This window comes from Lygodium microphyllum, chromosome 23, assembly GCF_053477565.2.
Source record: "Lygodium microphyllum isolate KBCC chromosome 23, Lygodium_microphyllum_v1.1.10, whole genome shotgun sequence".
Lineage (NCBI taxonomy): Eukaryota > Viridiplantae > Streptophyta > Polypodiopsida > Schizaeales > Lygodiaceae > Lygodium > Lygodium microphyllum.
In genome coordinates, this window is record NC_141157.1 from 114,794,795 (window position 1) to 114,817,237 (window position 22,443).

Sequence of the window (22,443 nt, forward strand, 5' to 3'; positions counted from 1 at the left end):
CCCATTCCATCAAATTTTAGTTTCTTGCTCTACTTTTTGAGGCTTTGTTAACGTTGAGGGGATGGGTTTTTCCTCTTTTGATCAAATTTGCTTGGCAAATTGGTCAACTTGCTTGTTTTATTAGAGCTACATCTCAAGATAAGAGAGACTCTTATAGAAGTGAACATTTGAAGATTGGTATTCAATAGCGATGGGCTATGAGTTCGAGAGGGCATTGCCACATAAATCAAGCATAGATGATGCAATAGATGTGACTATTAGCCATGTTTATATGTTATGCATATATATTTATGTGTGTGTCATCTTTTAGGATACTCGTGCCTTTAAACAGACTCAATGATTTCACATTCAAACTCACAGAGCTCATTTCATTTTCTTTGTGTGTTAGTCATAGCATCAAAGAAAAGAGAAAATAATGCCAAGAAGCATAGGTAAAAATCTACAAAGAAATAGCAAAGAATATATATTCTTATATACCCAAGCAAAGAAAGATCACGTGAGGCCACCAAAGAGCAAAGTAGTGCTCCTTTATATAATAGGAAAGATGTACTTTTTCTTCCCCCTCTTCTTCTTCTACTTGCTTACTCTTTTATTCCCCCACTTTCTCTACTTGGTAAAGGCTAAGCATAAAAATGGAGCCACAATAGATTATTCAAACTATAGTGGGAGCAATACCTCTAGGCATAGCCATTTTGTGTGTTGCTAGGAAGCTCATGTAGATGGCAATAAAGTGCAACACACAAGATGCCAACTTGCATTTGAAGGAGATTCTCTTAACATTGTGCAAACTTTTACCTTTTCATAAGGACATCCTCAATACTCCATAATAATGTACACTTCTTGAAGGGCAAGCTTCATGTGTGTCATTGAGGCATTAACATTCATGATGTCCTTGACTCTAGGATTCTCTCTTTGTAGTTGTGATAGTGCATGAGACTATTTTAGCTCTAGGATTCTCTCTTTGTAATTGTATCATATTTATTAATGACTTTTTGAATTCAAGATTTCTATGATGATTAGATTGTCATGGTGAAGCCATGCGGAAGCATATGACCAAGACAAAGAATGAACACACAGAGAGAGAGAGAGAGAGAGAGAGAGAGAGAGAGAGAGAGAGAGAGAGAGAGAGAGAGAGAGAGAGAGAGAGAGAGAGAGAGAGAGAGAGAGAGAGAGAGAGAGAGTGTGTGTGTGTGTGAGTGTGTGGAACACAAAAAATATGCAATAGTGAAGAATGTTGTATAAGGATGCAGATATGTACACGAGTGCAGAGGGAATATCTACGCATGTCTCCACCTCGATCTCACACTTCGTGAACCCAGAGGGTAGTCTCTACAGTCTGCAGCCTAGAAAACTGAGAGCACAACTGAAAAAGAGTATGGAGATTGGGGCCAATAAATAGGCCACAAAAAACACATGGAAAAATGTAGGTCAATTGCATTAAATGCAGTTGATTGAACAAAAACTATCTAACTTCTTGTAGTCCGAGTTGTTGTAGGCTATAGGACTTGCCACGTCCTACACTTTGGCTGACGTCAACTACTTGCCATGTGGATTGCTTGATGCAGCTATTGAAAGACTACTCAGATTTGCACATGAATGTCTAGGGAATGTCAATCTCTAACACCCCTCTCAGATTCTGGACACAACAGAAGGCTAAGGGATCTAGAGTGCTGACAAAGTAAAGCCTTAAGAAGTGCCTACGTAAATAAGTCTACAAGATTGTCCTCTATCATCTTGCAATAGACTAGGATAATAGTCTCATCTAGAATCTTCTCTTGAATGAAATGGTATTGGATCTCAATATGCTTCGTTCGAGCATAAAACACAAGGTTCCTGGCCAAGGCAATGCAACTCTCATTATCTCACTGAAGAACACTAGGACCTCTCTGTGGGCAACCAAGCTCCTCCAAGAGATTGCGAAGCCACACTAATGTGAGTTGCTTCTTGCTACTCCATGAAGTAGCACTAGCACCCAAGGTAAAGCAATAACATGTCGTGGACCTTCGATGATCCACATTGCTAGCCCAATCTAAATCACTCTATCCTATAATTACCAAGTCTGTGTCACCTGTACATGCTGGATAATAGATCCTTAGATCAGAGGTCCCCTATAGGAACCCCAAAATCCTCTGATTAGCCTGCCAATGCACCATCTTGGATACACTCATACACCTGACCAACACACCTACAACGTAATATAAGTCAACACGAGTATTGAGAAGCTTGATCAAGAAGCCAACCAATTGCCTATAATGGGTAGCATTCGCAAAAGGAGAATCGAAATGAGTTATAGCCTTCCAATTTGGGTCTATATGAGTTATAAGGCACTTGCATCCCTTCATCGTACATGTAGTCAAGAGTTCATGTACATATCTTTGTTGGGAAACAAATATCCCCCTTGGAATTTGATAGATGTCATGACCTAGAAACAAGTGAAGAAGTCCCATATCCGTCATCTCAAACTTCTCATGAATTGCTATCTTCGTCTAATCAACCATCTGAGTATGGTCATCTATCACAATGAAGTCATCCACATAAAGGACAAAGAACACACAACCTCCACCTGAGGTGTGAACATAAAGCTAGGGGTCGGCCTTGGAGCGCAGATACCCCAAGTTCTCTTGGAGGAACAAGTCAATCTTCTCATTCCAAGCATGGGAAGCCCAATTAAGGCCATAGAGAGCCTTCCTCAACCTATACACCTAACCATCGGAATAAGAGAATCTTGGAGGCTTCTTAACGTAGATCTCCTCCTTCAACTCCCTATTTAAGAAGGAAAACTTAACATCTAGCTAATAGATCGACCATCTTCTATGGCTAGCCAAAGCAAGAATTGTGCAAATAGTAGCCATCTGAGCTGTAGAGGAAAAAGTATCATGGAAATCAATGCCTACACTGTGCAAAACCTTTAGGAACAAGGCGTGCCTTGTGCTTGTCCAATGTACCATCACTGTGGTACTTGGTCTTGAAGAGCTACTTGACTCCAATGATCTTCTTATGAAGAGGCTTCACAAAGTACCAAGTACCATTCCTCTCAATCGACTCCATTTCCTACTCTATCACTATCTGCCAATGATCATGCTATAAAGCCTTCTTCGTAGAGGTTGGCTTCCGATTTTGCATGGCATGATTCATCAAATTGTAAATACTATAAACAAGCTAATTGTGGTGTGCTTGGTTCCTCCGAGATGGCCATGGGCCATCTTGTGATTGCCACTCCTTAGGGACCCCCTCAATCCCAACATCACGAAGATGTCACGAGCCAGGATGGATCTCACCTTGTCGCTCACCATTTGTTGAAGTTTTCGGAAGGTCCACTAATGGGTAGGGCACAATCGTTGAGTCCGATGGGGCTAAGAATTGAGCTCCTCATCCAAAGAAGAGTTCTCAAGAGGCACTAGCTTGAGAGGAACATTCAATGCTAGCACCCAGCTATCACCAAGATCTCCAAGAATAGGGTGTTTCTCACCCCCCTCTGAAGTTGGAACTTCCACAAACAAAAAATCATGGCACGTGTAGACATCATGCTTCATGGGATCATACAATTGGTGACCTTGAGACTGTGAGCTATAGCCCACAAATACCTGTCTTTTAGAAACCACTTCAAAATTGTCACAATGTGATTTTGGGAAGTGAACATAGGCATCACACCCAAAAACCCTAAAATAAGAAACATCTGGCTTAGACCCAAAGTATGCCTCATAAGTGGTCATACTAGCAACAATAGAAGCAACTGCAGTAGCCAAAGCCTCAATCCATAGACACTAAGGTGACAATGCTTCATTGTGGTAGGGTCCATCTTAATCACACTATAATTCTTCCGCTCGAATATGCCATTCTTGTTGAGATGGCAAGCTCAACACATGTGGACATTGATGATGGACTGCTAGGCTAGATGGGTCCGCACATCTACACTTAGCATGTCAATGGTCATTATGATCCTCACATGGCCACTAACTTATCACTTATTATATTTAGTTTGCTACACCTACCTATAGTTGGTATAGATATAGTGCCAAGTGATTAGTATAGTCTGTTATGCACTATTTGACTTAGTAGGCCACTTTTCTCTATGTTATATCTTATCTATGCTTTGTGTACATTGTATAGTGTGTGAAAGAAGAAGAAGAAATCAACAAGGAAAAGTTTTGGCCTCCATCTCTCTTCTTGTGTTCTTGAGTGAGCTTCCTTTTGTGTACAATGTGTGTTTGGTGCAGTAGCTCAAGCAAGTCCCCCCACCACGCGATTCTTGAAATAGTATCAGAGCAATACCACTGAGAGAGGTTGGTTTTGAAGGTTGAAGTGAAGGAGAAGAAGCAAGGTTCAAGTAAGCAAGCAATGAGTAAGAAGCTCTCCCATTCTTCCACTCTTTCTCTTGGATAGTGCCTATGGAGGCATTGACAGCGATAGCAGGGTAGAGTGAAAATCTCAGATTGTTGTGAGATTTGGTGTGCAAGCATGAAGCAAACATAAGTTTGCCAAGAAGCAAACATAATTTTTATATACAAACAAGTTGTAGACTAAGGTAAGTTATTCATGAATATATGTATGCATTACCTGGGTTCAAAATAAGGCATTTTTAAAATACCATTTTTATATATTTTTTCATACAAAATGGTGTAATATTAAGGGATTATTTATAGATTGAATAGAAAAGGGTTATGTTTTATTCAGAAAAAAATCACAAATAAGGATATTTATAAATAGGCCTTGAATACATGTGATGTAGAGGATATATATATAGTAACTTCCCTGAGGTTGTAGATTACATGTATTGTTGAGCAATCAATGAAAAAGGTTGCTTGGTGTATCGTTGTATACTTCTTGAAAGGTTGCAGAAGACTTGCTTGTTGTTTTATATCATTTTTATGATAATGGCAGAGAACGATGGAAATCCCATTATTGAGAAGCTCAACAAGAACAAATACCCTTCATGGAAGCTTCGTGTAATGAACTTTCTCATTGGAAATGACCTTTATGATTTTTTTTAAGGTGAAGAAAAGGAGCTAGAGTTAAGTATCACTCTAACTACAGATGAATTTAAGGCATGGAAAGAATGGACTACAAAAGACAAAAAGGTAATGTATTGTCTATATGTAATCATTGATAATACTATGCTCAGACATATCAAGAATGCAAAAACTTCTAAACACGCAACTTGGACAAGTTTTGAGAACATATTTTCAGTAAATAAAAAGTCACAAAAGATTCAATTCAAGCAAGACTTGAATATCTTGAAGAAAGGGAAAATGTTTGTCAATGAGTATGTTTTGAAGGTGAGGAGCATTGTAGATGCTTTAGCAGCAATTGATGCAATGCATGATGATTATGATTTTGTTTCATCCACTTTCAGTGGCATTAATAATGAGAAGACTTGGAAATCATTTGTCACTTCTTTATATGTACGGAAGCCATTTCTAGATTTTGATGAGGTGGTCTCTCTCATGATTACCGAAGAGATCAATATGTAGGGTGACTCATCTGAAAGAAATGGTAAACAGGTCCAAGCATTTTACTCAAGTTCAGGAAGGGGACGTGGTATATCCTCTTCCAGAGGCCGTTGTCATGGAAATGTTTTCCCATGGGTGAAAAATAACACTTTCTGTTGTTTCTTAACTACTCTAGAAATTTCTAGAGTATTCACAAAATAAGTTGTTCTTCCTGCTTCAATTACTCTTGTCCTTCACTTCTATTTCCATTCCAACATTATGTGCTATCCTTTGGTTTTTCTTGCCTTAAGAAAAAAAGTTCTCACCTTGAATAAAGATAGTGTCATGACAACCTTGAAGTTACAACTCATTCAACTTTTCTTCTTTGGCCACAAGTTGTAATAAGTCATGTAGATCACCAAGCCTAATACATAATGGGAAATTGGGTTGTTGGATCTCTAGCTGTTAACTTTGCCTTGTAAGCTTCTTGCCACTAAACCCGGATTGTTTTTGCCTTGTAAGTTTCTTGCCACTAAACTTGGATGGGAAGACCACTCTCTTTATTTCTTGGCTATGGTATCTTAACCTTTTCAGGATCTTTAGTTTAAGCTCTCTTGAAGCAAAGCTCTTTGTCCTACAAGCCTTGTAATTGACTCAAAAACCTTGTTCCTTACAATTTACATTGAATGTAATCATGCAAAGTTGAATAATGGGATGCTGAGTTGTTTATGATACATGTACTTAACTTCATAATCCATGATTGCTCTATCTTTGCTAAGATCTTGTAATTGAAAAATCTATTAACATCTTCAAGGACTTGGCTTGAAACCTTCAACCCTTCTCTCGTCTCTTCCATATCTAGAGTCTAAGCTCTTGAACCCCAATACAATCTTCTCTCTTAAAACCCTATGATTGACCAAGAAGTACTTCTTGAACCTTCAAACATCCACTGTAATTTACTTATCTCTTGAAGACACCTCTCCAGTTATCTTGTCTAGTTTTCTTGCCAAACCTGTGTGGTGATCTTCAACCCTACGCGCTCCGACATTGGTGAACCCGACATGAAAGTCAGTGTAAGAAAACTCCAAGATGGTGGATTCTTCAGGAGATACTCCACAAAAATTGGTGCGCATACTACAACAGACCCAACAATAACAAATCCAAATGTTGCAACAACAATAATAAAGGCAAGAAGAAGAGAAGATTGATTCCATAGCTATCAAATTCTCGCGCGCACATGGCTATGGTGGATGGAGCTTGAAGGAGGAGGCTTGAGGATGCTTGAGCTAGCATCTAGGATTGTGGAGCTATCGGTGAGCGTGAAGGAGGAGGCAACTCATTTCGGCATCAAGGTAAGCTCACTACATTCGTAGGTTTGGAGGTGCATTGGCTAGGAGAGAGGTAGCCATTAGAGCTCGCTTGGAACGCTTGAAACATTAAGCAGTCCATGGGTCTTGGTGGTCAAGCGAGAGCTCCCACATTTTGGTTCCGTTTCCGGGGCCATCGGATTCAACCTTGAGCACTTGCGCGCCTCATACTGAGCATCGAAGTAAGGGATTCATCCTCAAACCGGAGCTTGAGATAGGTAGGAAGTTGGTTTTTTTGTTATTTAGGTTGTTTAATGATTGGAAAAGAAGGGGAGATCATTTCAGTTATTTACTTTTGATTCTTATTGCATTTAGCGTAGGTTAGGATTAAGAAATTAGATTGGAGAGGCATAGGGTTTACTACTGTAAAACAAGGTAAAACAGGCACAAATTGGGGTAAATGGAAAGAAAGAGTAGTTGGAATGATTAATGCCGGCAAGGGAGTGATTGGGGATAGCAAGACCTTGCTTTGGAAGGGGTATAAGGGCCATGTGACCATGGAAGAGCTCATTTTTGACCCTAGCAGTGAGAGAGAGAGGGAGAGAGTTTTCATCATTGATTTGGTTCGATCTTGCTATCAGGGAGTTCTTCGCACGATTTAGGTATATCAAAACCTTCCTGCTATGTATTTTTTTAAATCTGGAAATCGATGTACATGGTGATTGCGTGGATCGTTGGATTCAACGAGATCATCCTCGGCGTGACCGTCCTCAATGCGACTCGACCCATCCGAGTGGCTTGGTTTTTGGCGGAGTCCCAGAATTGGCCCATTTGGCCCTCGGACCACCCAACCCACTCGGCCCATCCGAACGATCGACTCGGCCCACTAATGTGGCTCGGCCCTCGGACCACTCGGCCCACTCGGCCCTCGGCCACATCTATTCACCCGTCCGAGTTGCAAGTTTGGTCGGGGTTCCTATTCGGCCCTTGGCCGTCTAAGTCTACCACTTGACCCCTGCAATTCGGACGAGTTGGGTCGAGTCAAAATTTTACAAATTTTGTGGAAGTTTGCACCAGACCCAGCTAGATCTCAACGGTGCCAACCTTTGTGAGTCATCACGATGCCCATAACTCGATTCTGACACAAGGAATAGGCAAATGCGCAAGACGCAGCTGCCTAGGAGCTTGAGTAGGTTGTTGAGAGAGTCAATGCCTTAACAACAACTAGTGGAGACGTAGACCCCAAAGAACCTAAATTGAGTAAGATGGCGTAGCAAGAAACCCTAAAACCTACCAAGACGGCCAGAAATTGATCGAACAAACCTATCAGGCCTAAGACAAGACGAGAGTGTGCAAGCCGCTTAGACACTTGCTCTTTGCACTCATCTTCACTCCCAGTACTTGAAGTACACCTAAGAATAGCCAAAAGCATGATTGAACACAAGTGCATGGAAAAGAACACACTCGCTGAGTGAAGGTAACTTGAGGATTGTATGCAATAATTAAGGAACTCACTCAGATAAAAGAACGTGAAGGAACCCACCAATAAGAGAAGAACCCAAGACATAGACGGGCAATTGGAGCCTAGCGTAGGACTAAGCGAATAGCAATAGAGACGTGGATCTACCCAACCTCCTTAACCTTATCAACAGCTTGGTGGACCAAGAGAACACAGCCATAACTTAGACCGCAGGAAGAACGATGAATTTGACTTAGGAGTTTTCCTAGAAGCAATCCAGTAGTTGGTGAGTAGGTATGATTCTCATGCTCGGTATGAGCACCACGGTAGAGCGGCAAAAGCCATCATAGCTGAGCTAGAGAAGGAAAGGAAACTAGCCCACAAAGCACTGCCAAGCATAGTGAAATACAACCGAGACCAGCAGACTAGGAGCTTGAGGCAAAACTCAGAGATGCGAGAGATACAGTGAGTGCTGAACCTAGCGGGCATGAATCGAACTGACCATGAGAGAGCGCTAGAAGGAGACTTGACGCTAAGTGAGCTTCTCATGAAGCAATTTCTGGACAACATAGCAGCGGAGCAGAGTGTTGTAGCATTAGCCACATCACTACTAGCGGGGTTAGGGGTGAACCAAGGCTCTAAGAGCCAGCCTAAGATACTAGTTGTCACTAAGCAGCTCGATAAGTACCATCCCCAAGACGATCCATATATCTTTGTAGAGTAGTTCGAGTAGGTCTGCGAGGCCAATGGTCTCACCAACTTGACTCAATGCTCTCAAGCATTTGGGCTTCGCTTAGGCGACAAGGGTCAAACTTGGTACACAAGTCTAGATGCACAGAGCAAGTAAACTTCAATGGACTCAAAAACCTCTTCATTAAGAGATTTTTCAAGCCTGGATACTCTGACAACCTGCTAGTATGACTTATGAACATCAAGCAGAAGGAAAAAGAGGATATCCGTGACTATGTAACCCACGTAAGGAGTCTCTTCAAGAGAATCCCGATGGGTGAATGACCAATCAAAAGAGCAATGTCGACGGTATTCATCAGTGGAATACGAAATGAGGAGCTTTATAAAGCCTTGGCAGGCAACTTGAGCTTGCAGCGAGACTTGCTAGCAAGGGTGTTTGAAGAGGCCATTCGAGTAGACGACGAATTGAAGGAGAGGAGCTCTAGGAACTCGAAGCAAGAAGAAACTAACTCAAGAAGTTTGGAGAGAGCTTCAGTATCTAGCGAGCGATCAGGTGCAAGTACTAAAGATAAGGGAAAGGCTGCAGACACCAACCAAGAATTGTTTGATATGAAAATGGAAATAGCCAAGATGCAGGAAATGCTAAGACGACCAATGCGACCACATGTCCAATGCGTATACTATGGCAAGAACCACTTGTCGATTGAGTGTCAAGACCCCAGGTCACGACCTTGTGCTAATTGCGGTAGGTTTGGTCATGATAGTGCGCATTCTAGATTGCCCAGAAGACATCTATACTCACAACCGTACAGTCAACCCTACCTTAGCAAATAGGCCGCAACAATTCTTCAGAAGGGGAGCGCCATTGGCCCTTCCTTAGCAAATAGGTCGTAACAATTCTTCAGAAGGGGAGCGCCATTGGCCCTTCCCACGCCAAACGATGCTAAGCCGGTTGTTCCTAGAATGGATATAAATCCTATTGGAATACCCACACCACCGGGTCCCTATGTGACACATCCACTGAGCGACACTCCACTCCACTACATGAAAGAGCCAAATGAGGAAGAGCCTTACGTATACCCTTACGTCTCGTATGACGATGAAGGCAACACAGTCCTTATGGACTATCGACCAGTATTCGATGATGGCATTAGGTAGGGGACAAGGTAGAGGCCTAGGAGGGCAGATCCAAGATCCAATCATGTGTTGGACTTGCAGTCACCCGAGACACATCTCATCACGCTTTCTTGAAAGGGAGCAACAAAATAGAGACAAAGCTAAACCAAGGTGTCCTTACTGTGGAATCACTCATCTCTTCGTTGATTGTCCAAAGCAAAAATCATCCTTGAGCTCAGCTAATGTACCATCCATCCCATTGGGGTTGTTCGGTGTCAAGAATCTTGATGGGGAGGCTACACCTATCCCATTGCACGTCATCATATGTGCACAAACAAAGAAGATCGGCATATCATTGCTAGGTCCTAGCAATCTTGACACAACCTCGATATGGAAGAAGAGCCATATGCAAAGGAAGAAGAGACTCGAAGCTAAAGTCACACTTAAAACTGAGAGTGCCACCACGCTACCCGCCAGAAAGAAAGTCACTGGCACTCAGGCAGAGACATCAACTCCAAAGATGGCTGAAAAGGGAAGTGCTAAGGTAGGGAAGTACCCCAACCCAAAGCACCAACTAGAGGCCATCGAGAATGTGAAGGAGTGAGTAAAGGAGGCTCAGGAATACCTGAAAGATACGGAGTTCATCTTAGAGAACGAGATCAAGGATCTCTCTAGCATTAGCACGCCAACCTCACCTCCTCCACCAAAATCGAGAGATGCGACTATGCCACAAGCAGTACTGCTTAGGCAAAGCCTTAACTCTATGGGCCAACAACCTAGTCATGGCCACTGGCTAGGGAAATTCGGAACAGGAGAAAGACGAGTAGCTAACGACCTTCTTACCACTCTAGTGACAACCTCGATTACGCTAAGACTGGGAGATCTACTTAGGAAGCATCCGACCCCATGGTGAGACCTAAAGCAGTGGGTTGAAGGGCCTCAAGAGCGAGCTGCTGCATGTCTATAAGAACATAATGCAGAGATGCAGATACCGAGTTTGATGTTGCACTCCATACCTAAATCCTTGCACGTTAATGCTTTTTGGAAAGGCATTGAGATACATGCAATCTTATCGGTCTTAGCCCTAGGCGACACAACAAGAAAAGGGATTGTAGACACAGGGGCGAGAGTTAGTTGTTGAGATGGCAAGCTCAACATGTGCGGACATTGATGATGGACCACCTGGCTAGATGAGTCTGCACGTCTACACTTAACACGTTGGTGGTCATTATGATACTCACATGGCCACTGACTTATCACTTATTATATTTAGTTTGTTACACCTACCTACAGCTCTCAAAGATATAACACCGATCGATTAGTGTAGTCGGTTATGTACTGTTTGACTTAGAAGGCCACTTTCCTTTATATTGTATCTTATCTATACTTTGTGTACATTGTATAGTGTGTTGAAGAAGAAGAAGAAACCAGCAAGAAAAAGTTTTGGCCTTTATCTCTCTTCTTGTGTTCTTGAGTGAGCTTCCTCTTGTGTATACAATGTGTGTTTGGCGCAGCATCTCAAGCACATCTCCCCATCACACGATTCTTGACATGGTATCAAAGCCGCGCCACTGAGAGAGGCTGATTTTGAAGACTGAAGTGAAGGAGAAGAAGCAAGGTTCGAGTAAGCAAGCAACGGGTAAGAAACTCTCCCAATCTTCCACTCTGTCTCTTTGATAGTGCATATGGAGGCACTGGAAGTAGGATCAAGAAAAAATCTCAGATATTATGGGTGTCTGAGGCTATTTCAGGCCCCGTTTTAGAGTTGCAAGGTTGCGGACAACAGTTTCAGGGTACACTGTGATTTCGGCTATATTAACTGAAAGTCGGTGCACAAGTTACAGATTGCGAATCTGTAATTTTTAAGTGTTTGCAAGAAGCAAACATAAGGTTTATCTGCAAACAGGTTGTAGATTACATGTACTATTGAGCAATCATTGAAAAAGGTTTCTTAGTGTATTGTTGTGCACGTGTTGTGAAAGATTGCAGAAGACTAGCTTGCTGTGTTGTATCCTTGTTTGTGATAATGGCAGAGAACAGCGGAAATCCCATTATTGAAAAGCTCAACAAGAACAACTACCCTTCATGGAAGTTTTGTGTGATAAACTTCCTTATTGGAAAGGGCCTTTATGACTTTGTTTCAGGTGAAGAAAATGAGCCAAAGCTGGGTATCCCTCCGACTGTAGATGAGTTAAAAGCACGGAAAGAGTGGAATGTGAAAGACCAGAAGGTGATGTACTAGCTATCTATAGTCATTGATAATACTATGCTGGGACATATCAGGAATGCAAAAACTTCACATATAGCTTGGACAAATTTTGAGAGTATTTTTTTAGTAAATACAAAGGCATGAAAGATTCAACTCAAGCAAGAGTTGAATGCCTTGAAGAAAGAGAAAATATATGTCAATGAGTATGTGTTGAAGGTGAGGAGCATTGCAGATGCTTTAACAGTGATTGATGCAATGTCGGATGATGATGATTTGGTTTCATCCACTCTGAGTGGCCTTAACAATGAGAAGGCATGGAAATCATTTGTTACTTCAATATATGTATAGAAGCCATTTTCAGATTTTGATGAGTTGATCTCTCTCATGTTTACTAAAGAGATCAATATGCAAGGTGATTCGTCTAAAAGAAATGGTGGACAGGTCCAAGTATTTTACTCGAGTTCAGGAAGGGGACGTGGTAGATCCTCTTTGAGAGGCTGTGGTATGAGATGTGTTGGCAATAACTAGCAAAACAGGTCCAATCAACAGTTTGGTAAAATGCAGGTTTCTGGAGGCAGAGGAAACTTTAGAGGCAGGGAGAGCTTTGGAGGAAGAGGTGGATGGCAAAACAGAGGCTTTGGAAATTCTGTTATTGTTTGCCATTATTGTAGCAAAACAGGACATATTGCAGCCAATTGTTATGCTAAGAAGGATGATATTCGCAGTGGTAAATTGCAGCAAGGAAACTATGCATTGTCTTCACGACATAATGAAGACAAAAATGAGTGTCTATTTGTTATGCAGCATATGCTGAATGCAGTTACAAGAAAGGGGACACATGATGATGTATGGTATGTCGATTCGGGTGCATCTAATCATATGGCCAGTCATGTTGAATGGTTTGGAGGGATGCATGACTTACAAAACTCAGGTAATGTGCAGATGGGAGATGATTCATGCCACCCAATTTCACACATTAGAAAGGTTCCCTTGTCCTTGTATGATGGCCAGGCAAAGAGTCTAACAAATGTATTACATGTGCCATCAATTACAAAGAATCTAGTGTCTGTTGGCCAAATGGTAGAGCAGGGGTTGCAGGTCCGATTCAATGCAAAAGGTTGTTTTGTAGAAGACTTTAATGATAAGTGCAGGTTGGTCACAAAAGAAAGTAGAGTTGGCCTAATGTTCACTTTAGATGTTGGAATTCCTGCAATGGATGTTGCTATGTATGCTAAAGGAAAATGAGTAGTTGCAGATATTGAAATATGGCATAAACGTATTGGACATGCAAATGTGCAAAGGCTGAAATTAATGTAGTCCATAGGATCGGTTACAGGGTTGCCTTCTTTTAGAGTTACAGAATTGCATAAAGTCTGTGAAGCATGCGAGTTTGGTAAGCAGACGAGACAACCTTTCTCGCATGATAGAGAAGTGAGCAGAAATATACTTGATGTAGTACTCACAGATGTTTGGGGGCCTACACACAATGTATCTCTTGGTGGCAGCAAATACTTTGTCACATTTATTGATGATTGTTCAAGGAAGCCTTGGTCGTCTGGAAGACTAAGGAGTAGCCCCACATCTTCAGGTGAATCTATAAGTGTTTCAGGGAAGGACAAAGGAAAGAAGAAAGTTCTGGATGGTAATGATACATCTACTAGTGATTTGGTATTTGATGGAGATTCTAGTGGTTCGGAGAGTTTGGATGATGAGCTTGGTATTCCTTCAGTCAGGACACCAAGTGTACAGAGAGCTCATATTAATGTAAAGGCTCCATTGAGTGGTCCAGTGGTACGCAGATCTAGCAGGGTCAGATACCCTATTAAAATATTTGGTTTTGAAGGTTATGCAACTCACCATTATGCTTATATGATGAAACTAGTTGAGGATGTTGAACTCACTTGTTTTGAGGATGTTGGGAATGTTCGGTGGTACGCAGATCTAGCAGGATCAGATACCCTATTAAAATATTTGGTTTTGAAGGTTATGCAGCTCACCATTATGCTTATATGATGAAACTAGTTGAGGATGTTGAGCCCACTTATTTTGAGGATGTTGTTGGGCATGCTCATTGGTGTTAAAGATGAGAGATCTAGAGCATGACAAAGGCGGTAGCTATGGAGGATGGAAAATAAAGACACAACTCATGTTGACATGACAATGTAGACAACTGTTACACAAGTGAATTAGGTTTCAAGATTGAAACTTGAACTCATAAACACAATCTTGTGTATGGACAACAATGACACAGACACTTGACATAAGAGACAAGTACTATTGCATTATCATTATATGAAAGTGATAGTTCAAGTACATCATTATATAGAGTTCTTTGGTAGCACTTAACATCCACTATGCATATGGGATTTTGTCTCTCTGTCTAGAATGGACTACATCTTCCTAGCCTAGTTGTCCTATACAAAGGGACTAGAGTAGGTGTGATTGCAAGTATCTCAACACCCCTCCTCAATCACGACCAAAAGTGCAAAGTGTGTAGAGGCTTTAGTAAAAGCAACACCTGCAAAGTGTGGGCACACCATAAACATGGCAAAACACCAGAGGCTGTCGCAGAAAAGGCTAAGTGTGGGTACCACAAACATGATGGACATCTAGAGGCTGTAGCAAGGGCCTTACAAAGTGTACAAAGGCTGTAATACAAGGATAACTGAGGAGTCTTACAAGTTTATGTTTGAGACATTAGGACTAGGAAACACAAAACTAAAAAATTCTATCTTAATAGAAGGACTGATGAGGTTTGCCCTTCTTCTGGTGGTCTTTTTCTTCTTCTTCCTTTGCTCCATTTTCTTCTTCTTCTTGAACTCCAACTAGATATGATTTTGGGACCTCTTTCTTGCGTGGCAGAACTTCTCGGTGTGTCCGATCCTTTTGCAGAAGTCACAGAAGAGTTGATCCTTCTTACCTTTGTACTTTGATGATTTAGACTATGCACCGAACAAGGTGTCAAGTCTCTTCCATGTATCCTGTGAGGTCTCACAGTTATCCACATGTGGTGGATATAGCTGTCTCTAGCTCCAGTTTGATAATGGCCTAGGCTTTGTCATCATTCTTTTGCCAACTAGTTGCAAGGTCCGCATCTTGAGGTTTCTTCTCTTTGCCATTTGTGATGGTCCATAGACCCTTCTTCATCAAGATGAGCTTGATGCGGGTTTGCCAGGTGTGAAACTTAACTCCCTTGAACTGAGCTGTCGGTGAGTCTTTTCCCATGCTGGAGAGCTGGAGCAGCAGAAAATCAGTTCCAAGATTCTCAGATTTTACAAGTGAAAGAGCAGATTACAATGTGTCAAGAGACACAAGTAATGGTAGTGTGAAAACACACTATGTCTGACTTGATGTTGAGCTTAAATCTTCATGTTCGGGTCTTCGATCCTTTGTCGATCTTTCCAGATCCTTCCCCTCCTTGACTTGATGCTGGGACAGTAGATCAGAGTGGCAGTGGGTTGCTCCAGGTGGCAGGAGAGAGAAAATGATGAGATTTTTGAGCTTTATGAAAATGGCTATGGCTGGCAATTTAGGGTTTCAGACAGGGGCCTGGTTTTTTGCTCTGCGTGGGCTGTATACTTGATCATTTCCCAAACCTTTTTTATGGAAAGAAAGCTTGACTCATGGACTTTCATTGCCTCATAACCATCGTCAAGATTTGGTTGAGCAGCAGGCGTGCAGGACGACGAAACGAAAACAGGCGCAGTTCGGACAGATTTTGACAATTTTAACAAAGCTGGGGGCAGAGGTGGCTAATGTCAGCGGTTATGATGCTGGGATGTTGCGCCTTAACCAGAGGAAGAGGTCTTTAGAAGGAATCATCAACAAATATGCTTTGTATTGAGAGATCCAATGACTCCAAGTGAGCTGGGTCCTATTGGCTATGGAGGACACCCAAAGCAGAAGTTGAGAAGATTGACAATGCTGAGCTCCAAGGTGTGCAATGCTTAAGTATGAGGTGCAGGGAGGAACTCTGGAAGTAGAGGAACATTTTTCCAGAAGGAATTGCAGTGAGATATGACTTGTGGAGAGAGATCCAAGAGCTTGAAGTAGGTAGGTTGCAGCCTGGCTATGGCTGCCAAGGAAGGTCAAGTAGAGATGGAGGTGAGAAATGGAACCATGAGCTGTACTTGAGTTGACCTAAGGTTAAGATGAGCTGAGAGAGAGTAGAGGAGAGCTAAGCCATGCTTAGCTGAGCTTTGATACCATGTTAAAGATGCAGGATTTAGAGCATGACAAAGGTAGTAGCTATGGAGGATGGAAGATAAAGACACAATTCATGTTGACATGACAATGTAGACAACTGTTACACAAGTGAATTAGGTTTCAAGATTGAGACTTGAACTCATAAACACAATCTTGTGTATGGACAACAATGACACAGACACTTGACATAAGAGACAAGTACTATTGCATTATCATTATATGAAAGTGATAGTTCAAGTATATCATTATATAGAGTTCTTTGGTAGCACTTAACATCCACTGTGCATATGGGATTTTGTCTCTCTGTCTAGAATGGACTGCATCTTCCTAGCCTAGCTGTCCTATACAAAGGGACTAGAGTAGATGTGATTACAAATATCTCAACAATTGGGATGCAGCAATGGATGAGGAGATGGTTGCATTAGAAGCTTATAAGACTTGGGATTTGGTACCCTTACCTAAGGGTAAGAAAGCTATTGGTTGTAAGTGGGTTTACAAAGTTAAGCATAATGCATATGGTTCAGTAAGCAGGTATAAGGCTAGGCTGGTTGCAAAAGAATATGCTCAAACATATGGCATAGATTATGAAGAGATATTCGGTCAAGTTGCTAGGATGGCAACTATTAGGTGTGTGATTGCCTTGGCAGCAACCAAAGGTTAGAGTTTGCAGCAAATGGATGTTAAGAATGCCTTCTTGCATGGTGAATTGCAAGAATAAGTGTATATGGAGCAGCCAACAGGTTATGAGAATTTAGAGCATCCCACATGTGTGTGCAGGTTAAAGAAGGCGCTCTATGGGCTGAAGCAAGCACCTAGAGGATGGTCTAATAAGATTGGAGAGTATCTTGTCAATATTTGATTTTGTATTTTTTATGCTGATCACTCACTTTATGTGAGTAAGGGAGATGTAGGTTTGGTTATTACAGGTGACAGTGACAATGGGATTACTGAAGTTAAGGACTTCTTGAAGAAGAATTTTGAGATGAAAGATTTGGGTGAGCTGAGATACTTACTTGGTATTGAGGTGATCAGATGTGATGATGGTATATGGTTGTCCCAAAGGCAGTATGACTTGGATATGTTATCCAAGTATGGTATGACAGCATGTAAGCCTCTTTCAGTACCATTGGAGCAAAATGTGAAGTTAAGTGTTGACATTGGGGATGAGATAGAAGGCCCTACTATGTTCAAGAGGATAGTAGGGAGTTTGATTTACATGACTATCACAAGGCCAGACTTGAGCTATGTTGTTGGCCTTGTCAATTAGTTTATGCAGATGCCTAGAAAGCCTCATTTGGATGCCATTAGTCGTATATTGAGATATGTGAAGTCCACTTTACATTATGGACTTTTTTATGAGGCAGGTAAGGACGTACAGGTCTTTGGATACACATATGCACATTGGGCTGGTAACATGTCAAACAGAAGATCTACAAGTGGATTCATATTTTCCCTTGGTAGTGCAGCAGTTACATGGAGTAGCAAAAAGCAACCTACAGTTGCTTCATCGAGTACAGAGGCTGAGTATAGAGGTGCTGCTATGGCAACATGTGAGGTGGTATGGCTGCAAAAGTTATTAGGTGATTTGGACGTACAGGGAGATGATCCAGTTATCATTCATTGTGACAACATGAGTAGCATACAGCTAACTAAGAATCCAATGTTCCATGCTAGTACAAAACACATTGAGATGCACTACCACTTTGTGAGAGAGAAGATACTTGCAGGAGAGATTGACTTGGTATGTGTCAGCACACAGGATATGATAGCTGACATTTTCACAAAGGCATTGGGTGCAGAGAAGCTTCAAAAGTTCCGAAGCTTACTTGGAGTTGCAGAGATAGAATTGAGCTTAAGGGGGAGTGTTGAGATGGCAAGCTCAACACCCGCGAACATTGATGATGGACTACTTGGCTAGATGAGTCCGCACATCTACACTTAACACGTTGGTGGTCATTATGATACTCACATGGCCATTGACTTATCACTTATTATATTTAGTTTGTTACACCTACCAACAAGTGGCAAAGATATAATGCCAGTAGATTAGTGTAGTCGTTTATGCACTGTTTGACTTAGAAGGCCACTTTCCTTTATGTTGTATCTTATCTATACTTTGTGTACATTGTATAGTGTGTGGAAGAAGAAGAAGAAACCAACAAGAAAACGTTTTGACCTTCATCTCTCTTCTTGTGTGCTTGAGTGAGCTTCCTCTTGTGTATACAGTGTGTGTTTGGTGCAACAACTCAAGCACATCCCCCCATCACGCGATTCTTGACATTAGTGTACTGAGCCATGTAGTGCTCCAGACTTGGGGCAACCCACCTATCGAGAATGTTAGGTTTAATGTTACATTAGCTAATGGAAAGAAAGTGAAGCCATTTGGGGTGCTAAAAAACTGGCCGATGAAAATTACCGGAGTCCAATTATCAATTGAATTTATAGTTGTGAAGGGAGTGGACTATGATATCCTATTGGACCGACCCTGGATGTGCAATGCTAGAGTGATTGAAGATTGGGGGAATGGTCTCATCTTCCTAGGTAGTAGAACAAAAGCTGTAAGGGTAGAAATGGACTCCTGAAAAACTGCACTAGTTGACATTGACACCATATCCACGATGCTCAAGGGTGATACCCAGGTCAAGAAATCCTACGGGCTCCTAACTAAGTATATCCCATGTCCTGAAGACAAGAGAGACTAGATGTATATCCTTGTTACCATCAACCTACTGTTCTCGGACGATAAGGAGTACAAACATGCCATTAAGATGATCGGAGAGCCCAAGGGTACACCCTCAATATCAATCCACATGATGGTAGGAAACCTTCGCAGAAGACCTAACCCTATCACTTTCCAAGTGCCAACCAATAGGAGGGAGCTCCAGGGGGCTTTAGAGTATTTGACCAGCAAGCTAGCAGGAAATCTAGTAGCAAACTTCAAGCCACTCCAAGATCTCTTAAATGAGCCAAGGTGGCAATGGGCCAGGGTGCATAACCTAAACCTCAGGTACAATTGGGCTCTAGTCCCTGATCAAACACATGAGACATACCAAGACCTAGGAGACGACGAGTGGTCAGACGAAGATGCTTTCGAGGATGAATACAAGGACTACTACTACTTTAGTGACGAGAGTGAGGATGAGACAGATGCCATAGAATACGACACCGAAGGACGAGTGATAGAACACATATGGGAAGACTCCAAGCCACAGAGAAAGAACACCTTCAGGATAGAGCAAAGGGTCATGCACGTGGATTGTGACCGCACTTGGCTGGAATGTATAATAGCCACAGATCTAGAGCAAGTAGATCTAACCCAACCAGGTAACATGCTAGTGCTTAGAACACAGTCACCTTTTGAGCCCTGACCACCGGGGGAAACTACCTCATCTAGCGAAGATGGGGAGTTCGGTTCTGAGTCGTAAGTGAGTTCAGAGAGTGACCTAGAAATACCAAGGCATCCCAAGACTAGACGTACCAAGGGGGACATGCCTGTCCACTTGAGGCGCAGATGCTTGAAAGAAGAAAGGGCAGAACAGTTTAAGGATGCAAGAATGAATGAACAACGGAAACCACATGACCTCCGTAAGAGATTTATAAAGTTTAAAAAGGGCGATAGTAATCCTGCTGGGTGCCAAACGTCAAGGGCAAACAAGTGAACCCAATGAGGGACCTACCAAGGTTAAGGAGGTGAACCTAGCCTAGGAAGGGAAGACACCCCGACCTATTTTTATTGCCGACGACCTGACAGAGGAAGGGGAGACACGTCTCATTGTCCTCTTATGAGAGTATATAGACATGTTTGCTCGGTCCTTAGAAGAACTCAAGGGGGTAGATCCATGTGTAGCGACTCATAACATACCCATGATACCAGATGCAACACCGGCCAAGCAGCGACCGTACCTTATGAATCCAAAGCATGCTCATGCGGTCAAGGGGGAGATTGACAAGCTGATGAGAGCAAGATTCATCTACGAAATTGAGCACACAAACTAGGTATCACCCATAATCATTATAATGAAGAAAAACGGAAAGATTAGGATGTGCATCAATTACAAGAAGGTGAATGTTGCCACTAAGAGGGACAACTACCCATTGCTGTACACTGCGCACATGCTCGAGAGAGTGGCGAGCAAAGAGGCCTACAGTTTTCTAGACAACTTCTCTTGACACAATCAAGTGCAGGTGCATCCTAATGATATGCGTAACACTGTATTCGCCACTGGGTGGCGTGTCTTCGCCTACATAGTCATGCCCTTCGAGTTGACTAATGCTCCAGCCACCTTTCAATGCCTTATGTGCACTATATTTAAAGACATGCTCATGAAAGAGTTAGAGGTCTTTGTAGACGACTTGTGTGTTCACTTGACCTAGAGAGAATACTTAGACAGACTCCGAGCAGTCTTTGAATGATGTCACCTATATCGCCTCCCTCTGAATCCCTTAAAGTACCAGTTCTGGGTAAAGAACGGATATATCCTAGGGCACGTTGTGTAAAAAAATGGCATTGCCACACAGACTTTTCAAAAGTCAGGGTCATTGTTGATCTTCCACCCCCAACCAACTATAAGGGAGTGCAATGCTTCTTAGGCCATACAGGGTATTATCAGCGGTTTGTGCTAAACTTTGCATTGATTGCTAGACCTTTGTACAAGCTATTGATTATATTCGAATGGAATGAAGAATGCCAACACGGATATGAGGAACTAAAAAAAGCTCTGACCACAGCACCGATTCTGCGAGCCCCAGATTGGACCATTACCTTCCACGTGCATATTGATGCTTCAAAATTCGTTGTGGGGGCAGTGTTGTGCTAACCTAGCGAACACAATCTTGACTACCCAGCGAGCTTTGCTAGTAGCAGACAACTCACTAAGACAGATGAACTACTCGAAGGAAAAAAGAGAAGATTTGGCCATGGTATTTTTCGTGAAGAAATTTCAGCATTATTTGTTAGCCACTCCTTTCACTTTCTTTGTGAATCATCAAGCCTTGCTATATTTAGTAAACAAACCTTGTGCTATAGGCCACATAGCTCGATGGCTCCTTCTGCTTTTTGAATTTGACTTCTCTGTGGTTGTATGAAAAGGGAAACAACACTACATGGCTGACCACATGTCATGCATCTCCACGGGAGAGGACACTGGACGGGGCATCATGGATGATTTGCCAGACACACACTTGTTTAACTTGTCTAGCAAGAGAGATTTATTTCGAGCCAACTTGATGCCATATTGGGCAAATGACATGGTCCAAGTGCTTGAGCAAAGACTACCTGAATGACCAATAGAGAAAGCCCGACTTAGACGGCTCATCCTCAAGATCCAACCCTATCAGCTGATATCAGGTCAGCTGTATAGGCTAGAGCAATACGTATTGTTGTGCAGATGCATATGCAAGTACGAGATGCACGGGGTTCTCTCAAAAGCACATAGTGGAATCACTGGAGGACACTTTAGTAGAGAAACAATAGCCCGCAAGGTGCTGCAGTCTCAATTATGGTGGCCCACGCTTTTTCGTGATGCAACACAATTTGTTAAGTACTGTGACGAGTGCCAATGGAAAAAGGTCTCGATTCGTAAGGATCAAATGGAGCTAGCCCCAATAATTTCACGACAACCCTTCGAGAAGTGGAAATTTGACTTTGTAGGACCTATTAGTCCTATGACACAATACTCTCAAGCCATGTATATCATTGTAGCCACTGACTATCTGATGAAATGGGTAGAAGCAAGGGCTACGAGAAAGAATGATGCAAAAATGGCTGCCAAGTTCCTATGGGAGTAGGTGATCTCATGATTCGACTATCCTATCGAACTGGTTAGCGACCAAGGTGCACACTTCATTAATGAAGTGATCACACATTTTCTATCCACCTTTCTAATTATCCATCGAAAATCCTCACCATACGACCCTCAGGCAAACGGCTAGGCGGAATCCACCAATAAAATTCTAGTAAATGTCCTGACCAAGGTAGTCTTTGCTGCTGCGCACAGTGACTAGGACAACAAGCTAATGGCAGCCTTG